The following is a 24,336-nucleotide window of genomic DNA, read 5'->3' as shown; positions in this document are numbered from 1 at the left end:
TATTTGAAAGAAAACATTAGAACATTTGCAATATAGGATCAACATGATCAAGTGACAAGCATGACTTGCCTTGCTCTGCTGCTGGAGGAACCTCGGCGACTATTTCAAAGTACACCGGAGCGTCGGAAGAGCCAGAATCTAACGACATACAAGGCAAACAATGCAAACAGGCTATAAGACTACTGAAACAGAGAACAAAACCATTTTTAATGGATTCTATACATTTTTCTTGATTTACTGAGACTTGAATGGGCTTAAACGGAGCTCGGATGAATTAGTTATGATTTTTAGAAGATTCACTGTGTTTAATACTATAAAAGAAAAACCTTAATGAATTATTGCGCAATAAAGCCTTCCAGGGCTGACGTCAGCACGGGATGGGGCGGCGCCGACACGCGGGCCCCACTGGTCAGCGGCTCGGGAGAGAGGGGAAAGGGGCGCCGGCACGCGGGCCCCACTCGGCAACGGCTCAAGGGGGCCGGTCCACCGTGGACCGGGACCACGCGGGTGGCCCACCACCGGTCCACGGGACCGACGGCCCAGATCGGCCCCAAGCCGATCGGGCGGTGGCGGTAGAAGCGGCCGCCGGGCTCGGCTCGGCATCAAAGCCGGCTGGCCGGCCATGGCTAGCGGCGACGGCATGCGGCCGACAGCGACGGCGACTGGCGGCACGGGAGGCAGCGGCGGCGGCCGAAGGCGACGGCGCACGACTTGAAGCGGCGGCGCGGCACTAGGAGGGAGAGGAAGGGGAAAAGAGGGGAGGAATGCCTCACCGCGAGTGGCCGGCGCGGAGGAAGACGATGGCGAACGGCGACGGCGAGCCACGGGAGGACGGCGGCGGCGGGTGGACGAGCTCCAAGATGCCCTAAGAGAGAGAAAGAGGGAGGTTAGAGGGAGAGAGAGAGAGTCCACGGTGAATGGGAGCCGTGGCCGACGGCGGCGGTTACGGGGAGGCTCACCGGCGCACGACTGGAGTGGCTTCCGGAGGCGAAACTCGGCGGAGGAGGGGTGGACGGGATGGAGTTCGTCCTCGCGAACCCGACAGCGGCGACGGTGCGGTGCGGCGGCGAGCCTAGCAGCGGCTAGCGGCGGCCGGAGTAGCGACAGCGGCGGCGGCGAGTGGTTGCACGGCGCGGGGGCGATGGAGAGCTCGGGAGAGACCGGCGGCAAAAGGAAAAGTGAGGAGGAAGATGCGGGCGTGGATTTTATAGGGGCGGGGAGGTCGGGAATGGCCCGGGGTGGTTCAATTTCGCCGGAGTTAGTGGGGAGGTTGGGGAAGAGAGAGAGGGAGAGAGTGGCGGGATTCGATTTTGAATCCCGGCCATCTCGTGTCGTGGGCGCGAGCGGGAGTGAGGGAGGTGGGCGCGGGGAAGGCGAGGCTCACGCGCGGCGCGGCCGACGTGGCCCGGAGGGGGCGGGATGCGTGCGCGGCGGCGACGTGGGCGAGGGCTGCGGCTGGAGGTTGGGGGAGGACCCGACAGGTGGGCCCCACCTGTCGGCGACCCCGGGGAGAGGAGGGAGGCGGGCGGCCTGGCTGGGCCTCGGCCTACGGCCGGCCCAGCGGGGAGGGGGAGAGGGAGAGAATGGGCCGGCGGCCCATTCGAAAAGAAAAGGGGAAAAAAAGAAAAAGAAAAAAAGGAAGAAAGGATTTCCCTGGAATTAAAATATTGCTTGCTCAATTTTAATTGGTTAAAATTATTTCTAGGGCTCTGAAAATTCCACTAAAAATCTTGTTAGCGAATTTCGACATGTAGAACTCAAGAAAAATTCCACATGCCAGTTTCGATTATTATTTGCATTACTTTATTAGGGTTTTCTCTTGATTTGCACCGGCATTTTCTTAGGGTCATTTATAAATTAAATTTTAGGCTTGGGAGGAGAACTTCAGGGTGTGACAGTTATGGTTGAGCCCCATGGCATCAGGACATCCCTCGGTAGTGACCAACTGGATGCCTGTCATGTGCCACGACATCTCGACTATCGGACAAACCGCCTGTGTAGCCTTCGTTTGCCTCAGACATATCCATCGCCTCGACTTTATCCATCTCTATCCGTGTCCTTTTGTTCATGTCCATACTGACATATGAACTAAGCCTTACCCATTAGACATGTGGAAGTACGGTAGTGCTTTGCAACTGAGGCCCGAAGATCGGTCCTTATGATGGCCGAGGTGCTACTATCAAAACCATGCACCTCGAGCCCAGCCTAAAACCATTTGGGGATTATGAATACAGGGGGAGGTGTACGTCCAATTCTAACATAAGCCAACCATTCCATAATATCCAAGTGATATGAGAATTCCTGAAGTCTAAAGTTATAAGACCACCTAGTTTTGCCTTATTAAAAAGCGAAGCATCTACCTAAATTCATACTAGGGTTTTATTTTCCGAGAGTAAGCAAATGATAATAACAATAGCAATGATAAGGCTATAATAAGGATTAATAGGAATGCTAAACAAAACATTGATAATGCAGGAATTTAAATAAAGCGGTAATACAATAATTTAAAATAAAACAATTTCAAAACATGGGACATTAATATGTTCAATGGAGATGTGACTTGCCTTGCTCACTTTCCCAAACTTTGGCTTCAACTCTCAAGTAGAGCGGTTCTTCCGAAGCTACAGCGTCTACACGACCAACGGAAAGGAAAAAGGCTTTTAATCTAATGAAATCCACATAAGAGAAAAAAAAAAGCACAAAAATGGGTTCTTGACTTCCTAAGAAAAAATTAGATACTTGAACGGTCCAATTCCAAGTTCAAACGGTCAAGTCGTGGGCATTTGAAGTTTATGTGTTGTTTAGATGGATACTTGTGTCAGCACCGAGGGGTGATGCACGAGCCAAGTCCACGGGTGTAGGACCCACGCGGCAGCCACATGGTCCACGGTGGACCGGGTGCACGGGGTCGCCATCCACCGGCGCCATGGGCCCCACGCGTCAGCCACCCGACAGGTAGAAGCGGCTGACAGGCGGGCCCCACTCGGCGTGCTTGGAGACGTCCACGATGGCGCGACCGGCGGGAGGCTGCGCCCACGCCCCTATGGTCCCCGCCGGTGACCATAGGCGTGGCAAAGCGACAGCCAAAGAGGGGGAGGGAGAAGGGGAAAGGAGCGGACGGTCACCTCGGTTCGGCGGCAGCGACTAAAAAGGCAGCTGGAGAGGAGGGAGGTGGCGATGCGGCTTTGGTCGATAGGGAGAACACCGTTCTGGCGGTCGACGGGCGAAGCAGAGGGGCGGACGGAGACGGCGACATCGCAGCGAGGCTGGAGGTGGCGGTGGCAACGCGAGAGAGGGTCTCGGCCGGCAGCAATTCCCAGCCGGAGGTCGGCAACGATGGCGGAGAGAGAGAGCGGCGATGGGAGCTCGTTTCCAAGGGGAAAAGAGGGTGGTGAGTGGCAAAAATGGAGAGGGGGATGCGGGGAGGGTTTTTGTAGTGGCGGGGCGAGAGAGAGGGCCAGGAAGAGAGGAAAATGGCGGCAGCAAATCCAGCCGCCATCAATGGCGCTGGCAAGATTCGTGGGGCGAATCCGGCCGCGTTGATGAGGGAAAGAGAGAGGGGAAAATAGGGGGAAAGGGGGAGGGAATCACAGGGAATATTCGCCCTATTCATTTCATGTGGGAACGGCCGGGGGCAGTGAGAATCGTGGCGGCGGCGCTAGGTGCAGCGGCGGGATGAGGTTACAACGGGTGGGCCCCACCTGTCAGCGAGGGAAGTCGGGCAGGCCCGCTTGTCGGCGGCTATGGCGCGGGGCGTTGCCGAGCAGGCCGGCTCACCAGCGGGGAGGGGAGAGGGAGGTGGACTGGGCCTTAATCGTACTCTATCTCTAATTGGCAATGACGGTTATTCCAATCTAAGCCCATGCCGAGACCAAGTCATGCTGTATCGACCATCGGCTTCATCAACATAAATCAACTTCATACTCTATTTTTAGCAGATGCGCAGTCCGACTCCAAGTTCAGTTCGATTCAACACCAAATCCGCTTCGATCCTCTTCCTTCTTCTCCAAATCTGATGCCAAATTCCGTTATTAACAAGGGCCAAATCAACCCCTGGCCCCAGCCCCTCTGGGGCCCGCAACCCGACCAAGGCCCTGCAGTCTGAGCCGGTGGGGGCAGGAGGCTCGTGTGCGCCGCTAGCTTGCGTGGAGATATGAGGAAGAGGGGCACATGGCAGGAGGCTAGCGTGAACCGCTCGCTTGCTGGTCACCGGCTCGCCACGCTCGCACGCCACCCTCACGCAGCCTACCGCCGCCTGCTCGCTGCCCGCTATGTCACCTGTCCGCCGCTGCGTGAAGACAGGAGGGAGAGGGAGAGGGGTGCGTGGCTGCGGCCACATGCGAACGGGGGAAGACGGGAGGGCCGGAGGGTAGAGCTCGAAATGGAGGCATGTCGCTGGTGCCGGGAGGGGTGCACTGGTGTGGCGGCGGCAGCTAAGGAGAGAGGATGGAGAGAGTCTGTGCCGGGGGTGGGGGTGTATAGGGGTCAAGATTTTCACCAAGTTGGGTTGGGCCTAATGGGCTATATTTAGGGTTGGCGCTATATTTAGAAGCCTAATATACTTCCTCTAGGGCCCCGCAGGTGGAGTGCCTTCCCCGCCCACTCACCCGCCCAGTTGTAGGGCCCCGGCCCCGACTCCCTGCAGGGTAGAAACTCCACCCGACCCCGACCACGTAGGGTCGGGTACCCGCAGGGGACCCAGTCCCACGGGGGAAATTGCCATCCTAAAAAATGGAGCGCATGCTCAAAAAAAAGAGAGCGTTAACGAGTAGGGCATGAGGATCAGATGGACAGCTACATGTAGCATTGGAGGGCCCTTTATTTTATTGTAATTTTAAACAAACCTGAGAAAAATTATAAGATTACAATTTTGGGAGGCTACAATCAGGAAAGAAAAGAAAAGGCACACCATCACCAAACTGACGACTCCCAAAGATCGACAAGCTTGAGGAAAGAACTAACATCGATCTAACCGCTGCTATGCATGGGGTTGTCAAAGGGGAGGTTTGAGAGAGAAGAAGATCCATCATACCTCACGCAACCCCGAAGGAAACTTCCAAAAGTATCGCCCAAGGTCAAACAAAATAGAGCTGAAAAGGGACAAAAACATGACCTCCTAGACAATGCCTCCACGGAGGTTACGATGCTACGAGTGCTGCCGTTGCCCATCCAAGGATTAGACCAGGTTTTCACTCGAAAGGTACCTCCAGAGAGAAGGAGGGAGGCTTCACGAAAAAGACCCCAAGAGGGAAAGCGACGCCTAAAGACACCGCCATTCCCATCCCAAAAGACAACCACTAAGTGTTTCACCTAGGGAAAGCGACGCCTAAAGACGCCTAAAGGGTTTCACCTAGGGACGGAACCACCTTTTGGACAGGGTGCATCGGCCAGCTCTGCTACGGCTTGTGCCCCCTATCCCATAACTCCATAGTGTCGTCTACCACCACATTATATCCACAATTAGCCTATAAGTGAGTAGTCCAACGACACAACTTAATTTTTCATAGAGTTAAAGGTCATGTTGCATGCGACACCTCATATATCCTCGACCTCGATCAGCGCCATCGCCCGCTCGCCTTCTATTCCGCCTGTGATCCTGAGTCACCGACGTGACTGCGTGCCGCCTCGCCCGTCTGCAGTTTGTCCGTACGGCTGTCCCCGCGCTACCGGCACTGGCATGCCGCACACCTGTGCAGCGGCAGCAGCCAGCAGCACGGCAGTGCCACGGCCCCCAGCCGGCCGGTGCCTAGGGCTAGCTGGATAGCCCAACCCCTTCTTCATCTTCATCGGTGATCATCAGTTCATCCTTCATCCTTCGACCTTCCTTGCTATTGCCTGTTGTTCACCTGCTGCCAGTCTACTGCTATGAAGATAGGTGGACATGGACAAGGAAATTCGGAAGGTGAAGTAACAAATTGCAGATGGACATGGGCGTGGTCATAGCCATGGTTTCGGTTCGCATTCAACAATGGAGCCTACAAACATCATCGCTGCTGAACAGGAAACGAGGAAGTCCATTGAGTCTGAATGTCATGCCCGGTGACAGAAGTATCATCAGCAACAGGTTTAGAAATCAAGGTATATATGGAATTGTTGTATACTTTTCAGTTTGATAGACAATAAAAAATGAGCTAATAAGGAGCCTTCTCATATATTCAATTTTTAAAGTCTCACTGAAAGGCTTATTGATATTAGTGGTATGTCTTCTTATATATTCATCATTTTTTAATGGCTTAGTGAATTGACTAATACTTGCAAATTGACATATTTACTATTATCTTTTGGTGTATGATGAATTATGTATGGCGTAAAGATTATTTCTTTTTTTAATCCAATGTCAACCATTGCTTTCACCCGTAGCCTCCCATCTCTCCCCAATGCCACAACCCCAGCATCCCCCACCAAACAGCTTTCGCCAGCATGTGAACTCCACCATACTCCCCCTCTGCCAAGCCAGCCCCCACCCTTCTTAGGGCACATGGGGCCTCCCGCTCCTACCACCACTATGTTGATGCCCCTTCACCGGAACCTCTGCAACACCAACACCTCCCACAGATAGCCTCCCACCTCTGCACGATAATGTAAAGAAGAATTAAAGGGAGGAGTTTTACCTTATTCTTGGAACAAACGTAAACCTAGAGAAAACCAATGTGATTTTTTACGCCGAAAAAAGTCAATTTTACTTCTCCAAACTATTTTATTAGATCACTTAATCCTCTAAACTATTTTTAGGTTCCTTTTACCAACGATAGAAAATGGTTCATTTTAGCCCTTAAGAATATTTCACTTTTTATGTTAAGCTTTATCCAAGTTGTACAACATTATCTCTGTTCAAAAGTATTTGAATTTTTTATGACTGTTTCCTTAAACTTTAAAATCTTGATGTTTAAATCAGTTTTAAGTGTTTCCAATCTATTCGAACAGTGAGAAAAAAATCTAAAAAAAAATATTGATCATGCCAGTTCTAATGCATCTATCATTCTTTCCGAATTTCAGCGTGCAAAATATGACTTTATATAGAGACAAATGAAAATGGGAAACAGCATTAGAAAGCAAAGTGAATCGTTATTAGTAGTTCACGGTGTAAAACGAGCAAAAGAAAAATAAGTTTGGGGGGTCAATATAAGTGCTCCGGTAAAATTTATCTTTTTACCCTTTACCTAAATACCTATATTAATAATACTTTAATACTACATTTTTACATGTAGCTTTTATTAAGAAGCGTTATCGAGAATACCATTTACTTTTTTAAATGCAAACACAGTGAAAGCTTCGATACTGTTCCATTGCAGAAGTTACTGGCTTCCATGATCCACGTCATCATTCAAACACTGCCCTAGAAATCAAAACCGTTCTTTCAATTCATTTCCTTCCCATTCCCTATCTCACACTCCATTAGAGCAACAAATTAAACTCACTGGACTACTTGGAATTGTTCAGTGTTGGGACTCAACGACATCGGCATCTTGGTCGGGAGGAGGAACGGCACCGGGGCCGAATGCTGCTGCTTCATCCGCCGCCACCAAGGTGGGCTTCGTCCCCTCCACGTTGCTGAACTTGGAGCCGCACCGCTCCCTGCCGCAGCTGAGGTTCACGCGGTCGAAACGCACCCCGCTGCACGGCCGGTCCTCGCTGCACAGCAGCTGCACCGCCACCCTGCTGCTCGACGTCCCCTCGATCCTCTCGTACGTCACGTCGCTGATCTGCACCAGCGACGGCTGCAAAACAACGAAAATCTTAATCTTCATTCAACTCGATCTTGTTCAAGAAAAGAATGGGACCTAACTTATGATCTATACGGTCATGGTATATACTACAGATCCAGCCATCCGTGACGGATCATCTGTGACCGATCAACGTCAAAACATATCATGTTTAGTCACTGACCAACCCGTTCATCCATCAGAGATGAGATTTTGTCATCACTGACCACTGTGACGAGGCCCTATACCTGTCACATATATGAGAGACTTTGTGGTATATATATACTACCTTGGCGATGTCGGAGCAGTGTGCGTGGGGGCAGTAATGCTGGTCGATGATGATGGGGTTGGAGACGTTGGACATGACGATGTCCCTGAACGTGATGTTGAACGCGCGGCTCGGCGGCGACCCGGGCCACGTCTTGATGCGGAGCCCGTTGGTGGTGCCCACCACGGTGCAGTTCCTGACGACCAGGCCGCGCACGTCGCCCTCGCCTTCCTCCCTCCCGAGGCTCCCCACGCTGATCCCGTGGCCCGGCCCGCACGCGACGCCGGCGATCACCACGCCGGAGGACCCGGGCCCGATGGAGACGCAGTCGTCGCCGGTGCCGACGAGGGAGTCGGCGACGGTGACGTGGCTGGACAGCCCCACGTGGATCCCGTCCGTGTTGCGGCTCGCCGCCGGCGCCTCGATGCGGAGGCGCTCCGCCGCGACGTGGCTGCTCCGGTGGAGGTTGAGGTGGAAGCCCCGGCTGTTCAGGAACCTCAGGCCCCTCACCGTCGCGTTCGCCACGCTGTCCAGCTCCAGGGTCTGCACAAATGTTCGCCATATGTGTGTATTCGTCGTCGTCGTCGTCAACCTCGCCATTTCGTTTCACAAGAAAATTAAAGAAAATCTCTCTCACCGTCGTCGTCTTGGACTTGCCGCCGCCATTGCTGTGTCCGTGTTCGCCGCCACGTCCATCGAGGGTGCCGGCGCCGGTGACCAGGAGGTTGCTGACGCCGCTGAACGTGATCCAGACATCGTCGTCACCGGACTTCCGGTGGCAGCCGCCGGCGCACGGATGCAGAACGCCGTCGACGACCACCGCGAGAGGCGAGCGGCCGTTCTTGCACGGCCCGGAGAACTCGACGGTGCTGACGGCGAAGGTGCCCTCGGGGATCAGGAGCGTCGCGTTGCCCGCCGCGGAGCCACATGCCGCGCGCCAAGCAGCCAAGAAAGCCTTCACGTATACAAGGTACCAAACACGTTCATATTTCTTTTGGAACAAGATATTTCTACCCATATTTCGTACAATTTCTTCATTGCAAATTAATTTTCGGGAAACCATATCAATGGTTCATGCGATGGAATTCGAGATGGAATTAAAAGGATTATGGAATATTAAGAAGCAACGCGCTTACATCTTTGTTGTCAATGTTGCTCGGCTCTGCTCCATACTCAGTTACATCATAGATGTGTCCATGGACGCCGTGAAGCATAATGAACAGGTGCAGGGTAAACACCTTGAGGATGGTTGTCATGGCTGCCAGATCAGAGTAATGTGAGAAGGAAGCTTCATATGTACATCATATAGAAAAACATATACGTAGCCTAAACAAGAACTAGTCTCTGTTAATTCCAGGAGCATTAATTCAATTGTGTAACCTCAAAAAAACTGATGGCGTGCTTAATATAGCCCTTAGTTACTCAGCCAAACATAATACTAGCATTTTTACTGCTTGTAACTTCCTCCTTTGATGCATTGTCTTCATAGCTCAGAAGCTGAAACGCGGATGCCGTCAGTGTTACGGCTTGCCGCCGGCGCTTTGATTTGCAGGCAGATTGACCAGTTTTTAAATGCCTCATTTACTTTGTCAAAATGTGTTTTATGATGTAGGAGAAATTTTACAGTCCTTAAACCTACCAAAATTTTTAACGTAAATTTTCTTCGGCGCTCCTATACATACGATTATGTGTTACGATAGCTGTACGATGCAACGGTCTCTTAATTAACGTCTCAAGTCCTGATCCCACACGGAACCTTTTCTAGGCTCATAGCGTTTATTAATTTTTTTTTCTAATCTCTACTTATTATAATCTCTATCTCTACTATTATAAAAATTGAAAATATTTTTGCCGATATTTTGGTACGTCATCCGTTTTAGAGTCAATTAAATTCCGTTCGCTTTTGAAAATATAGATCCGTATTTGAGTCGGATTTTAAATTCATTTGCTTCTGGAAATAAAAAAGAATCATATAAGAAATCTCTTTAAAATAACTTGCATGCTAATTTGATATGAAAGTCAGACTCCTAATTGCAGCTTATGATTTTCTAAAAAAAATCCAAGTGAATTCCCACGGTGAATTTCATCCTAACTAAACCGTATAGCAACAATAAGATTAAAATAGCATTCACCCGTTACAACGCACGGGCTTTTTTCTAGTTATTATAAAAATTAAAGATGTTTCTGCTGAAATTTTAGTACGTCATCCGTGTTAGACTTGCTTTTTAGTTGGTTGTCTGTCGCCTGTATCCAATTCGACGCGAGTCTAAAATAACTATTATGCACCTTCCTCTTAGTCTAACCTAACCCAATCAGCCAACACCATCGTCTGCGCCTCCACTCGAAACCGCACGTGCCCCTCCCCACATTTTTTTCTCTTCTTTTTCTTGTTCTCCTTTTCTTTTCTCTCGGTCATTCTGATCCTCTCCTCTCCTTCCAATCTCTTTTCTTTTTGCCTCCTTTTCTCTTTCCGTATTGGTATCTCTACTATTATAAAAATTAAAGATGTTGCCGCTGATGCTTTGGTATATCGTCCGTATTTGAGTCAGTTTTTAAGTCATTCACTTTTAGAAATACATAAGGAGTCGTATAATAAATCCTTTTAAAAATCTCGCATATTAACTTAGGACGAGAGTCAAACTCCTAATTGCTTCAGAATTCACGCCAATACAAGATGTGACCATCATCCCAATAAGGATTCCGAATTAGATATCAATACTATCAAAATAAAAATCCCATATACTTTTTAGATAAAAAAAATATAACAATAATACGACTAAAATAGCCTTCACCCATTGCAATGCACGGGTATTTTTTCTAGTCAATCTTTGATATATACTAGTTGTATCGCTCAACACTTATCATGTTACCCGGCTTAGGTACCGGTTAAGTAAATTATTATGATGTGAACCTAGTTTAAGTAATTTACCCATGCAAATATGTTACTTGCACCTCAGACCATGGTATAGCATACCCCTAGTTGGAAGTATTCTAAATTTCCAGTGGCACAAATCAGGACAAAATGCAGCAACGTTCATGAACCAATGTTTGACAAGGTTTTTTTTTTTTGGGGGGGGGGATGCCATTCGGCTAGCTTTATTGATAGGATAAAATTGTTACATCGTTTACCAGATGATTCAGAACACAACCAGGGGGTTCATCGACCCAAGTACAAGAATTTTTTTGTCTTAAATGCTAATCTGGCCAGTTCATGAGCCACCTGATTGGAATTTCTATTACGGTGCTCAATAGAAATTGCACCAAAACCATCCCACATCAGCTTGCAATCATCAAACACAGACATAGCCGCTGTAGCAGAAAATCCTTCATCCATCATCATTCAAACCACCTGCATACAATCAGTTTGTACTATAAATTTTTAGCACCAATGTGTTGCGCTAGGGCCAGCCCATCTCTCAGCGCAAAAGCCTCCGCCATCGTGCATCAAGGACATGTGGAAGAAATGCTTGCGAAACCGCAGCACAAGCTCCCAAGTGATCTCTCAACACCACCCCAGTACCTCCACTTCCCGAATCAATATCGAAAGCTGCATCAACATTGATCATTAGCATTTCTTCAGGAGGTTTCTTCCAACCGTTCTGAATTTTTGTTTTATCTTTCTTATTTGACAACATATAGTTTGCGGTTATGGTAGCAATAGACATTGCCGACCGAGCAGGGTTCTGTATTTGTTCACCATGCACCAACTGCCTTCTTTCCCACAAAATATACCAAGCTCCCGTTAAGATCAATTCTGCTATTCCAATAGCATTGAGATGCGAAACCTTTCCACCCTTCCTTATCGCCTCCTCCACCAGGACAGATCCTGACCGGTCGAAACCCAGAATCGGTTGTATTCTGCTCCATATGCTTAGCTGCTTCCAAATCAACTTTGCTCTTTTACAAGTAAAAACCATATGCTTGATATCTTCAACTCCTGAAGAACAAACCGGACAATCACCTTGGACTGCAATGTGTTTGTCAGCTAAGATACCTTTACAGGGAATTACACCATTCAGCATTCTCCACGCAAAGATTTTTATCTTGGGTGGAATTTCCAGAGAATGTTTGACAAGGTTTTTAGTATTTATTTGGATACAGAGAAAAAGGCAAACGAAAACAGTTTTGCTATAAATCTGTCGTCAAATTTTTTACTTCAAATTTGACGTTTTTTCAACCTACCGATTAGCACCTGATTAGGGCAAGGCACTGATAACCAAGTGAGGTATCGTATGCATCTTTTTTAGCTTTGCCACGGTATAGAACGAAAGTGATTGAACGATAATACTACTTTAATACGGGTGAGAGGTCTATTTCGTATGAGCATCAGTGTTTTAAAAGTTACATGCAAAGTTACACTATAATTACACTGTAATTATGTCAGTTACAGTATAATTACACTATAATTGTACTATATTCCTTTAAAAATATTAAGTTACAGTTCTATATAACTAAAATTATATTTATAAATTCAGTTGATATGACATTTAGTATACTGTAATTTTCATAAAAATGTTGTTATGTATTCGTTATTTTTTAAAAAATATAAAACTACACTCCTATATAACTAAAATTACATTTGTAAATTCAGTTGATATGACATGTAAGTATTTAAAATATAAAATTACAGTCATATATAACTAAAATTACATTTGTAAATTCAGTTGATAAGACATGTAAGTGCACTGTAATTTTGATAAAAATAATGTGGAAGTAAATATGTATTTGTTATTTTCTTTTATAGTCCGTTGGATGGAAATCCAAAGGTAGAAAAAATCTGGGTGATTTTTTTTTTTTGTTAAAAATCACCCAACAAATATATAGGCAGTTCCAAGGAAAATTACGAGGACGTATGTGCGTATGGGCTTGGGGTCCATGAGCTATTGGGCTGAATCATACGCGTGCACCACATAACGTGACGTACCACTACCAGGCGTCGTCCTCGTTTGAACGTACAAAAATCTGTAAAAAAACATTGTATTAAGATATACCAAATTTTACAACAGAAAATATAGTATCTCTTCGTACCTCTCTAAAAACTGTAAAATAATTCATCATGTAGTGCTAAGTTAAATTTGTTCTGTATGCTCAACTTGGCTGATAATACTGAGCACCTAGCAATTTCTCAGGTATTTTCAGGATGGTATTAACATCAATCTTTGTGTATCACTACTACGAAAACCTATTTTTTCCATATGGTCAAAACGCATTTTCGCAAGCGGCCGCTTTGCCCGCCTAGCTGTAGGTATCTGTGGAAATCAAAAATTTTCCAGGCAGGCAATCAAATTGTGTGCAAAAATGAATTTTTGCTTGTGGCGTCTTATTAGAAAACAAAATTTGGCAGAAAAAATAAAAATTCCAAAAAACACAAAATCCACAAACCCTAGCTAGAAGCTCCCATTCCCACCACTCCAGAAGCCGCCGCCACAGCTCCTCACCACCAAGCGGCGACGGATCCTGCGACTCTACTGTCGCCGTCGTCAGGGTCACTATTAGTATTTGTCACAGATAAATCCGTAAGCGCAAGGATACATCTGTCAGGTTAGGTTACGGATAAGGTATACCCTTTATCCTTGGATATACGTTATATGCCGACACGGTATACTTGCGCGTATACGGATATTTCCTGTATACATTAAGGAAATCTATCACGAGATAGAAACGGAGTCCACATATGGAGGGAGTCCTACTCGGACAAGACTGGGTCGTTACCATATCATGAGGGGTCCAATATCTCCGAGTCCCACTTGGAGATCAACTGATCCGCGGTATAAAAGGGACCCCCCGGGCAGGACCTAAGGCATCGAATCTCACTGCCAACACATCCACCACAGCCTACGAAGCCGGAGCCTACAGGAGCCAAGTCGCCGGGTGATCTAGTCGAACCAACTCGACTACGATCTTGTCGGTATCATCAAGTTCCATTATTCCCCTTGTAATCTGTGACTTCCATCATATAATCCCATACCAACTAGATTAGGGCTATTACCTGTCAAGGGGCCTGAACCAGTATAATCCTTGTCTTCTATTTGATTGATGTCGTATTACGTAGATCCTCGTACCAGCGTACCCCAATACCCTCTATATCCGGTCTACGGGTATCCCCCGTCGACAGTGGCGCGCCAGGTAGGGGGACTTGGTGCTCAAGGTTCTACTACTATGACTTCAAGCCTTCTCGACGACAGTGTCGACCCTGGCATCAACCAAGGATCTTCAACCTCAACGATGTTGGTGTAGACCCAAGTCAGTGAAATCGTCTTCTCGGTCTATACCACGATGCCGATCTCGACTGGCCTAGTAATGGCCGGAAGTGAGAGCGACGTGGTTACGACCCCAACAGACTCCATGTCGAAGGATCCTCCCGCAGAAGCGGAAAACGGAACATCGACAACGTCTGAGCCCGAGAAGGATCCTAATGCGGCCCAATCTTGTCCTTCCGACAAGGAGTACGAGCCAACAAGGACAACTTCCGAGGCAACAAGGTCATGGTGTCCTATCCACAAAACCAGAAAACACACCTTGCAAGCTTGCTGGGTTTTTCTCGACGTGCAAGCCAAAATCCGTGCCTGCAGAGAGCACGAAATTCAACGTACTTCTCCAACCCATGATGTCTATTGTCCTATCCACAAGACGAAGAATCACGACCTTTCAAGCTGCAAGGTTCTTCTCAGCGCCATGAGGATGCCACCTCCTAAGGTCTAGCAGTCACAAATCTCTCCTAGAGATGCGGACAAGGAACGAGGAGCGGCAGCCATCTCAGATCGATTCGTTGGGTTAATCGACGTCGATCCCCACGAACCATCTGTTCTACATTTGCTCGAAGAACAGGCCTCGTCGTCGGCAAGTACACCACGTGACGTGTACGCTATCGATGGGACCAGCACGTCTAGGGGCAGCAACACGGAAGCGGAGGATGAAGTGGTTACACCGGCCCAGCACATCAGGACCATCAACGCAATACTGAGGGAAACCCCTTATGATCCAGTTCTGAACGATGATCACGAACAGTGGACAGAACGACTACGGGAATCAGTGGCCAACCTCAGCAACGCGTTCGAGGAGGCCGCTGCTAGGGTACCACCAGAACAACCGCCAACCAGCAGTGCCAATGGCGAACTACCTAAGCAGCGGGCATCACCTCGTCAAGCCACCCCTCCGCCTCATGGCACCAGTGATCTCCGTGACCATCTGAATGGCCGCCGAGAAGCACGACGCACGCGAGACAACGAAAATCGTTCCCGACATCGCGTCTCTTCGCGACGTTGCGAGAACGAAGAGCAAGGAGGACATCCGAGCGAGAACCAAGACCGTGATAGTCGTCACAACCGCCACGAACACGATAATCGCGAACAGCGGATGCCGGGCGATACTGGTCGAGGGCGCCGCCGTAATGATGACGACGACGGAGATCAGCGCCGGGACAACAACGGTAGGCGACGACAGGATTCTCGAGAACCCGGGCGTCATCCTCGTAATCGCACACCGGAACCGAATGACTCATCGTCATCGTCATCATCCTCATCATCTTCGTCATCGGACAAACATCCCCGGAGGACATATGATCGCCAACAACCCACCACCCCTAGCGGCGGGTGTAGGGCTTTCAGTCGTGCTCTACGAGATGTCCGATGGCCTGAGAGATTTCGACCGGGAGCGATAGAGAAGTACGATGGAAGCACCGACCCTGAGGAGTTCCTTCAGGTCTATTCCACAGTACTCTACGCTGCCGTAGCCGACGATAATGCATTGGCAAACTATTTGCCGGCGGCGTTGAAAGGATCTGCACGTTCATGGCTGGTTCACCTCCCGCCCTACTCGATTTCTTCATGGGCAGATCTGTGGCAGCAATTCGTCGCTAACTTCCAAGGAACATATAAGCGTCAGGCGATCGAGGACGACCTACACGCATTGACGCAGAATCCGGGACTATATTTGGCGCTTTAATGAGTGCATAAATACGATCCCCGAGATCACCGATGCTTCTATGATCCACGCTTTCAAATCCGGTGTCCGAGATTGCTACACCACCCAGGAGTTGGCGACAAGACGAATCACGACTGCTCGCAAGCTATTCGAGATTGTCGATCGTTGCGCTCATGCGGACGATGCCCTGAGATGCAAGAACGACAAGCCGAAGACAGGGGGAGAGAAAAAACCAGCCAAGGACGCACCTGAGTTAAGCAAGAAGAAGAGTCGCAGGAGTGGGAAACAGAAAGCTCAAACGGAGGTCCTCGCAGCAGAATATGCGGACCCACCCAAGCACCCAGACCCACAAGGCGACGACACAAATAAAATATGGTGCCCTATACACAAGTCGGACAAGCACTCCCTGGAGACTTGTTTCGCCTTCAAAAAGGCACTTGCTACTCAGGACTCGGACTCAGCATACCCAGATTCCGACCTCCATGTTTCGCACATCTTCGGAGGTCCCACGGTGTACTCCTCAAAGCGAGAGTACAAGAAAGTGGAGCGCGAAGTTTATTCGACATGGCAGGGGCTGCACCTAAGATGAAGTGGTCAGAACAGAAGATTGAATTCTCAGAGGCAGACCACCCCAAGACTGTTGTCACCCCACGGCGATATCTGATCGTGGTCGAGCCCACTATTCGGAATATCAAGGTTGCACGGGTTCTCATCGACGGCGGCAGCTCCATCAACCTACTCTTCGCCAGCACCTTGGATGCAATGGGCAACCCACGAAGCGAGTTGACGCCCACTGATCAACCCTTCCATGGAATTACCCCTCAGTCGTCGTCCAAGCCATTGGGCAAGATCACGCTTCCTATGACTTTCGGCCAAGCAAACAACTTCCGAACAGAGCAGATCACCTTTGATGTTGCTAAGTTTGACACAGCATATAACGCCATCATCGGGAGGACTGCACTCGCGAAGTTTATGGCTGTATCTCACTACGCGTATCAAGTACTCAAGATGCCTGGGCCGAAGGGAACAATCACTATTCAAGGGAACGCGAAGCTGGCGGTGCAATGCGACAAGCGGAGCCTCGACATGGTCGAGCACACCCCCAACCCACCCGCCACAGCTGAGCCACCCAAGAAAGTGAGCAAAACAAACAAGACGCCGAAGCCAGATGGCGCAATCAAGATCGCTCCACTCTCTAGTGCCAACCCCGACAAGATCGTCAAGATCGAGGCGTCACTGGACGAGAAATAGGAACTCGTGCTCATCACCTTCCTCCGCGACAATGCAGACGTGTTCGCTTAGCAGTCGTCCGACATGCCGGGGGTCCCCAGGGAGGTGATTGAGCACAAACTCATGGTGCGACCCGATATCAAGCCAGTAAAACAAAAACTGCGGAGATTTGCACCAGATCGGAAACAAGCCATACGAGAAGAGCTCGACAAGCTTCTCAAAGCTGGTTTCATCAGAGAGGTCCTCCATCCAGAGTGGCTAGCCAATCCAGTCATGGTGCGCAAGGCCAACGAGAAGTGGAGGATGTGCGTTGATTTCATCGACCTCAACAAGGCGTGTCCCAAGGATCACTTCCCTCTTCCTCAAAAAGACCAATTGGTGGACTCAACAGCTGGTTGTGAGTTGTTAAGCTTTCTTGATGCCTACTCCAGCCACCACCAGATCAGCATGGCAAAAGAGGACGAGGAAAAGACAACATTTATCACGCCGTTTGGTGTATTCTGCTACGTTAAGATGCCGTTTGGACTAATAACCGTAGGAAATACTTTCCAATGCACGGTCCAAGGGGCACTTAACGATCAACTTGGGAACAACGTCGAGGCCTATGTCGATGACATTGTTGTCAAGACCAAGACAAGCGACTCATTGATCGATGATCTCCGGGAAATGTTCGACAACCTCCGGCGATATCGCCTCATGCTCAATCCAGAGAAGTGTACGTTCGGAGTACTATCGGGCAAACTACTCGCATTCCTCGTCTCTGGAAGAGGGATCGAAGCAAATCCCGAGAAGATCAAGGCAATCGAGAACATGAAGTCGCCCACAAGACTTAAGTAAGTCCAGAAGCTAACTGGATGCATGGCGGCATTGAGCAGATTCGTCGCTAGGATGGGAGAACGAGGATAACCCTTTTTCGCTCAGCTGAAGAAACAAGATAAATTTGTGTGGGCACAGGAAGCTGAAGATGCGTTCATCGCACTCAAACGCTACCTGTCAAATCCCCATGTACTTGTTGCCCCCCAACCTAACGAAGAATTATTCCTCTATATTGCCGCCACACCATATTCTGTGAGTACCGTCATTATTGTCGAGAGAGAAAAGGTGCAAAGACCAGTTTATTACGTCAGCAAAGCTCTCCACGATGCAAAGACAAGATACCCACAGATCCAAAAGCTGCTTTATGCAGTAATCATGACATCAAGAAAGCTACGCCACTACTTCCAAGCCCACAGAGTCACAGTTGTTTCCTCCTTCCCTCTTGGTGAAGTCGTGAGAAACAAAAACGTTGTCGGCCGCATCGCGAAATGGGTAGTCGAGCTAAGCCAATTTGATGTTCACTTTGTGCCACGAACAGCCATCAAGTCCCAGGTCCTCGCCGATTTCGTAGTTGACTGGACTATGCCAGACAACAGGCCAGACAGTCAGACCAATAACGAGACATGGACAATGGCGTTTGACGGTGCACTCAATAGCCAAGGAGCAGGGGCTGGGTTCATCTTGACATCCCCTTCAGGAGATCAGTTCAAGCATGCAATTCACCTCAACTTCAGGGCGACCAACAACACAGCCGAGTACGAAGGACTACTCGCTGGGATAAGAGCAGCAGCCGCACTAGGAGTCAAGCGACTAATCGTGAAAGGGGATTCCGAACTAGTCGCGAACCAGGTGCACAAAGATTACAAGTGCTCTAGCCTTGAGTTATCCAAGTACCTCGCAGAAGTCAGGAAGCTGGAGAAAATGTTTGATGGGATCGAGGTCCGACACGTATACTGCAAGGACAACATCAAACCAAACGGCCTAGCACAGCGTGTGTCCAGACGAGAGCCACTAGAACCTGGCACCTTCCTGGACGTCCTGACAAAACCATCGGTGAAAGAGGCAAACGACGAAGATAGCACAGTCGTCCCCGACATCGGCTTGGGGGCTACAGAGGCAGAACACGCTGTTGCCGACTTCGAGACCACAGACGACTGGCGGACCCCAGTCATCAAGTTCCTGAGTAGTGACGAGTTGCCCGAGGACGATGCAGAAGCCGAGAAAATAACCCGACAAGCCAAGATTTACTGTATGATCGGCAACGATCTATACAAGAAGGCGCCAAACGGAGTACTTCTCAAATGCATCTCGTTCGTCGACGGCAAACATCTCCTCCTCGACATACATGAAGGGATCTGCGGGTCACACGCCGCCGGTCAGACATTAGTCGAAAAAGCCTTCCGACAAGGGTTTTTCTGGCCGACTGCGCTCAAAGACGCTTGCGACATGGTTCAGCGGTGTGAAGCCTGTCAATTCCACAGCAAGCACACAAGGCTACCAGCGCAACCGCTCCAGACAATCCCTCTTACTTGGTCATTCTCGTGCTAGGGGCTCGACATACTTGGACCATTCCCACGAGGACAGGGCGGCTACAGGTTCCTATTCGTGGCGATCGATAAGTTCACCAAGTGGATTGAAGCGAAGCCCACGGGGGAAATCAAGGCCGACAACGCCATTAAGTTTATCAAAGGGATATACTGCAGATATGGATTGCCTCACCTCATCATAACAGATAACGGCTCCCGGTTCATCAGTGCCGACTTCCAAGATTACTGCATCGGATTGGGGGTCAAGATCTGCTTTGCCTCAGTTTCTCACCCTCAGAGTAATGGACAGGTCGAGACGGCAAACGGCATAGTACTACAAGGGATCAAGACCCATGTCTATGACAGATTCATGACACACGACAAGAAGTGGGTCGAAAAACTCCCCTCTGTCCTATGGGCCGTGCGTACCACACCGACAACGTCCAACAAGGAGACACCCTTCTTCCTCGTGTATGGCTTAGAAGCCATGCTCCCCACGGAGCTACGACATCACAGCACATGACTACAGAAGTACTCCGACGACGATCAAGAGGAGCAGCGAAGCGACGATGTGAATCTACTCGAGGAACATCGAGAAAGAGTTGCCGTCATAGCAGCCAGCTACCAACAGGCCCTTCGCCGATACCACGAGAAGCGCATCAGAGTACGCACGCTTCGATCGGCGATTACGTCCTCCGGCGGGTTCAAAGCCAAGCAGGGTGTAACAAGCTCTCACCCAAGTGGGAAGGACTATACACGATCACGCAAGTTTTGCGGCCAGGTGCATTCAAGATTGTAGACGGCGATGGTCGCGAGTTAGTAAATTCCTGGAACATTGATCAATTATGTAATTCTATGTATAAATCAATAGTATCCATATTTTTAAGACATCTTACGACCTTAATAAAGCTGATTTCAGGTAAAGACTACGATCGAAGTGTTCCTTCCCGATGATCCCTTACCACGACGACACCTAGCGTTGAAACATGTCCCTTTACGCCGTCTTGATGAGGCCTCTGAGGAACCTAAGGGAACTTCGGCTGGGGACGCCCAGAGCGGATAAGGCCTTGTCGAATCATGTAGAGACAAACAGCCATGTAAGATCTGGTCATATAAGAGTTCTCGCCGTGCTTATTAACCAAGCCGTGTAATCGGAAATTAAATTTTCCAACTTCACGGCTGGGGGCTAGGGTCAATGCTTTTTCAACCAAGGCAGGTCAAGGGTCCAAGAGCCTTATCCTCCGAGAACGATTCTCCGACGACAAGGCTGGGGGCTAGGGAGAGTGTATGACTCAAGTGATTGATCGGAGTCGCAAAATGAGAAAACACTCATACACAGTATATCCAGGGTAAGAGAACTTAGCTAGATAGATTCCTTTTCTGTGTTACAAGTACCTCTTACAATTCGTAAATATCCCAAAATATATTACATGTCTCCCCGAGATATTTTCTACAAGATACGAAGACTACCAGGACGGCCAACGCCAATCCATAGGACTGAAAGACCTTCTCGGCGAGCGGCGCCATCGACTTCGCCGGATCGTCTACCTCTGCGGGAGCCCTCCGAGAACGTGAGAACCCTTCGTGGAGGAACTCGAGGTGCAGATGCTGGCGGTGATCTCAGATATAGGCCAGCACATGCCCTCCGGCATAGCGGCTCGATCGATGACACTCCTGCTTCAGGGCCTCGTCGATGCGCTTGCCGATGCCTTCGAGCTGGGTGCAAGCCCCATTCAGCCACGAGATATATCCGGCCACTGACTCCTCGGGATTCCCGCGAGGTACTCAGAGCTCCCTACAGACTCCAGCCATTGCCGTACAGCAGCTCTTGAGGTACGAGTTGAAGCACACCTCGCAACCTCGGAGGGCTTCCACGGCTTAGTCTTTCTTCACTTCCACCATGGTCCTCTCGAGTTCGGCCACCTCGAACTTCGTCCTCTAGTACTGGATTCGACGATCTCGGTCGGCCAACGTGCTCTCGAGGTCTGCCCAACACGGAAAGGACTGAGTCAAGCTGTCCTTCTCTCCCGAGAACAAAGCAAATTAAGTCAATCAAAACAAAAGAGCAAAGGAAGTGAAGCCCAAAGTACCAACCTAAGGACGTCGTCGCCATGTTCGTCTCCGCGGACAGAGATCGACATCATCCTGCGGCACGTACGGCTCAAAGCGCAAGTGCCAGAATGATTACCGGCGTCTCATGCTGCCCGCGCTGCTGGACATCCTCGATATCGACATCTCTACAACGACAACAAAGTACTCGGAATCAACATGCTAAGAAAACAAAGGAAACAACTACATACACAAGGGTAGTTTGAACCTACGAAAGTTTTACAACATAATTGGTTAAGGGGTACAAGGGAAACAAAACCCTACTCTTCAAAAAGGGGGAGCACGGATTCCCCCAGGTCACCGACCTCCTCCATCACACCCCGACGCGCGTCATCGGTGGCCCCTTGATCCAAGACCTTCTTATGGTCAAGATCAGGGTGCGCCAACCTCACGCACGCGAGGACGTGACACGTCCCGATGTAGATCCCGTTGGACGTTTCCTCGCCCATCCTGGGCGGCATGCTTGGAGGGGATCTCCTCCATCGCCATGGCCAGCTCCGCGAATGAGGACGTCGGCGAGAACTCGTCAGGGTTGGCCGGAATGGTGGTCATGACGCCGCACTCCCCGGTGAGTTGGTGTAGGCCGGTGTAAGACACCCGCAGCGAGCCACGGATCTCTGACAAGTTGTTCTCAAGCTCCGACATCCGGTGCTCGAGTCCTTGCCACTTCCTTTCGTTGCCGGCCACCAGCTCCCTCATCTTCAGGAGGTCCTCGCGGGCCTCCGCCAGGTCGCGCGCTAGCTTGTCGGCGCGTTCATTCGCTGACGACGCCGCCGTCCTGGCCTCCTCGATCTCGCGGCCTATGCCACGAGCACTAACCTGAAGGATGCGCTCCATCTCGGCCTGGAGCTCCCCCCAAGGCCACCGGCGGGACCGCTTGGCGTCACCTCCCGGTCCCTAGTCACGACCACGACATCTGTCGAGGCCGCTCCAGGGGATGCACTGGAGGCCGCACCGAACCCGTCTTACGCCGCCTTTGCCCACGCCGCCCTGCGAAGAATTTCCGCGATTTCATAAAATCAGGCGATCAAGATTTCGTGAATAAAAAGACTTCAAAAACATCTACTTACTTCTCGCCAAGCGTCACCAACCTCTGCCTTCACTGGGGCGGGAGAGACGCATCCGAGGCCTAAGCAAGATAGCATTGATTGAGGTCAAAATATTCCGACTACGTGTTAAAAGACAAGAGAGGCTTACCGACGGATTAGGCGCCTTCCGACGGGTCCCGAGTACGGAGGAGAATTTCCTCCCCTTCTTCGGAACATTGCTGCCGCTCGTCATGGCAGCAGCAACAACGTCGGACGCCTCCTTGGCAACGCCCTCCTTCAACGACACCGCCGCCTGATGGTCCGCAAGCGGCCCGATGACATCCGTCAGAGGGAGAGCCTGCGTACATGAAGTCATGACGTGATCCCGGGAAGACAGAAGTAAAGGAGTCATCGAGTACACTCACATTGATTGTAGCTTTGCGTTCAGTCGGCCCTTTTTCGCAAAGAGGGACGAGGATGTCGCTCGCTGTCGCGGGGCCGCTGATCATCACCTGGCCAACGCGGCGTGCCACGGTGTCGCTGTTTAAACCTGTAGATTGAGTACAGGAACTCGATAAGTCAGGCGAAACAGGCACATCCGGAACAAAATCTGGAATACAAGAAAAATACCCCGAGGAGAAACCCGGGTCGCGTCCTCCGGCCTAGAGTAGTCAAAGGCCGGGTGGGCACGGGCATGGAGCGGTTGGATCTGCCTACCAATGAAGTCGGCAGCGACTTCGTACCCCGACAACCCTCGTACTCGGTGGTCATCGACAATGTCAATGAAAGACTGGAGGGAGGGAGTCAGGGCGGGTTTGGCGGTCCACTCTGGAATCTTGTCTGGTTGTTCCTCAAGAACAACAAGAACAGGATCTGAGTTTTCTATCTAAAGATAGAACCACCTCGCCCGCCATTTGCTGCGAGAGGAAGGGCACTGGAAGGGGATGTAGCGCGACTTCAGGCCATCCCGAAGTCGGAATCCGACGTATCCATATACCCTATTGGATTCCATCCAGCGCAACTCGTAGTAAAAACAGAAGAGATCAAGGAATGGCTCTACCCCAATGTAGGCCTCACAAAGATAAGAGAAGATACTGAGGAATGCGATGGAATTGGGGTTTAGGTGAAGCAAGGAAAGGCCATAAAAGTTCAAGACGAGAAGAAGAAATTCGGAGGGTGGAGGAAGAAAACCGCAAGAAATGTAATCCTCAACCGCAACCATGCGGCCCAGGATGGGTTCGGGTTCAGTACCTCCTGCTTCCCTATCCATGGTCCCGCAACCAGGGAGGGCGTCGTCGTCCAGCAGTTTCTTCAGGGACGCGGTGGTGGAGGTGGACTTGTCGAGATCCATCGCTGCCGGCGATCGCCGGAGAACAAATCGAGATGAGCAAGCTAGGGTTTTTTCTGCTGGAGCGGAGAAGACGAGGGGCGTGTGAAGGCTGGAGAGTTCTTTGGCAAACGGACTTCAAAATGGATTCCCAAAATCCCCTTAAATAAACGCACTATCGATGGTGCGTATTCCAAGGGAAGGAGAGAGATTGCTGCCGGAAAATTCTAGGTCCGTTACGCGCAACGGTTTTTCGGACTTCAATTTAAATTCACTCATGACCATTGAACTTCGTACGGTGTTGTCGATAACTCTTCGTCTCTATGGTTCCCACACCGAGATCGACCAGATGAGAACGACAACGATTCCGACATCAGAAGTCGCCATCGGTTACATGAGTTCATTT

General features: G+C 49.9%; 1 pseudogene; it reads right to left on the bottom strand.

Moving 5' to 3' along the window:
* Positions 1–7,436: 7,436 nt before the first annotated feature.
* LOC107276910 (exopolygalacturonase-like) lies at positions 7,437–9,227 on the bottom strand (annotated as a pseudogene).
* Between the last annotated feature and the right edge of the window lie 15,109 nt (positions 9,228–24,336).

Source organism: Oryza sativa, chromosome 6 (genome assembly GCF_034140825.1).
Source record: "Oryza sativa Japonica Group chromosome 6, ASM3414082v1".
NCBI classification, from domain to species: domain Eukaryota; kingdom Viridiplantae; phylum Streptophyta; class Magnoliopsida; order Poales; family Poaceae; genus Oryza; species Oryza sativa.
This window is presented reverse-complemented; position numbering and strand designations above follow the sequence as displayed.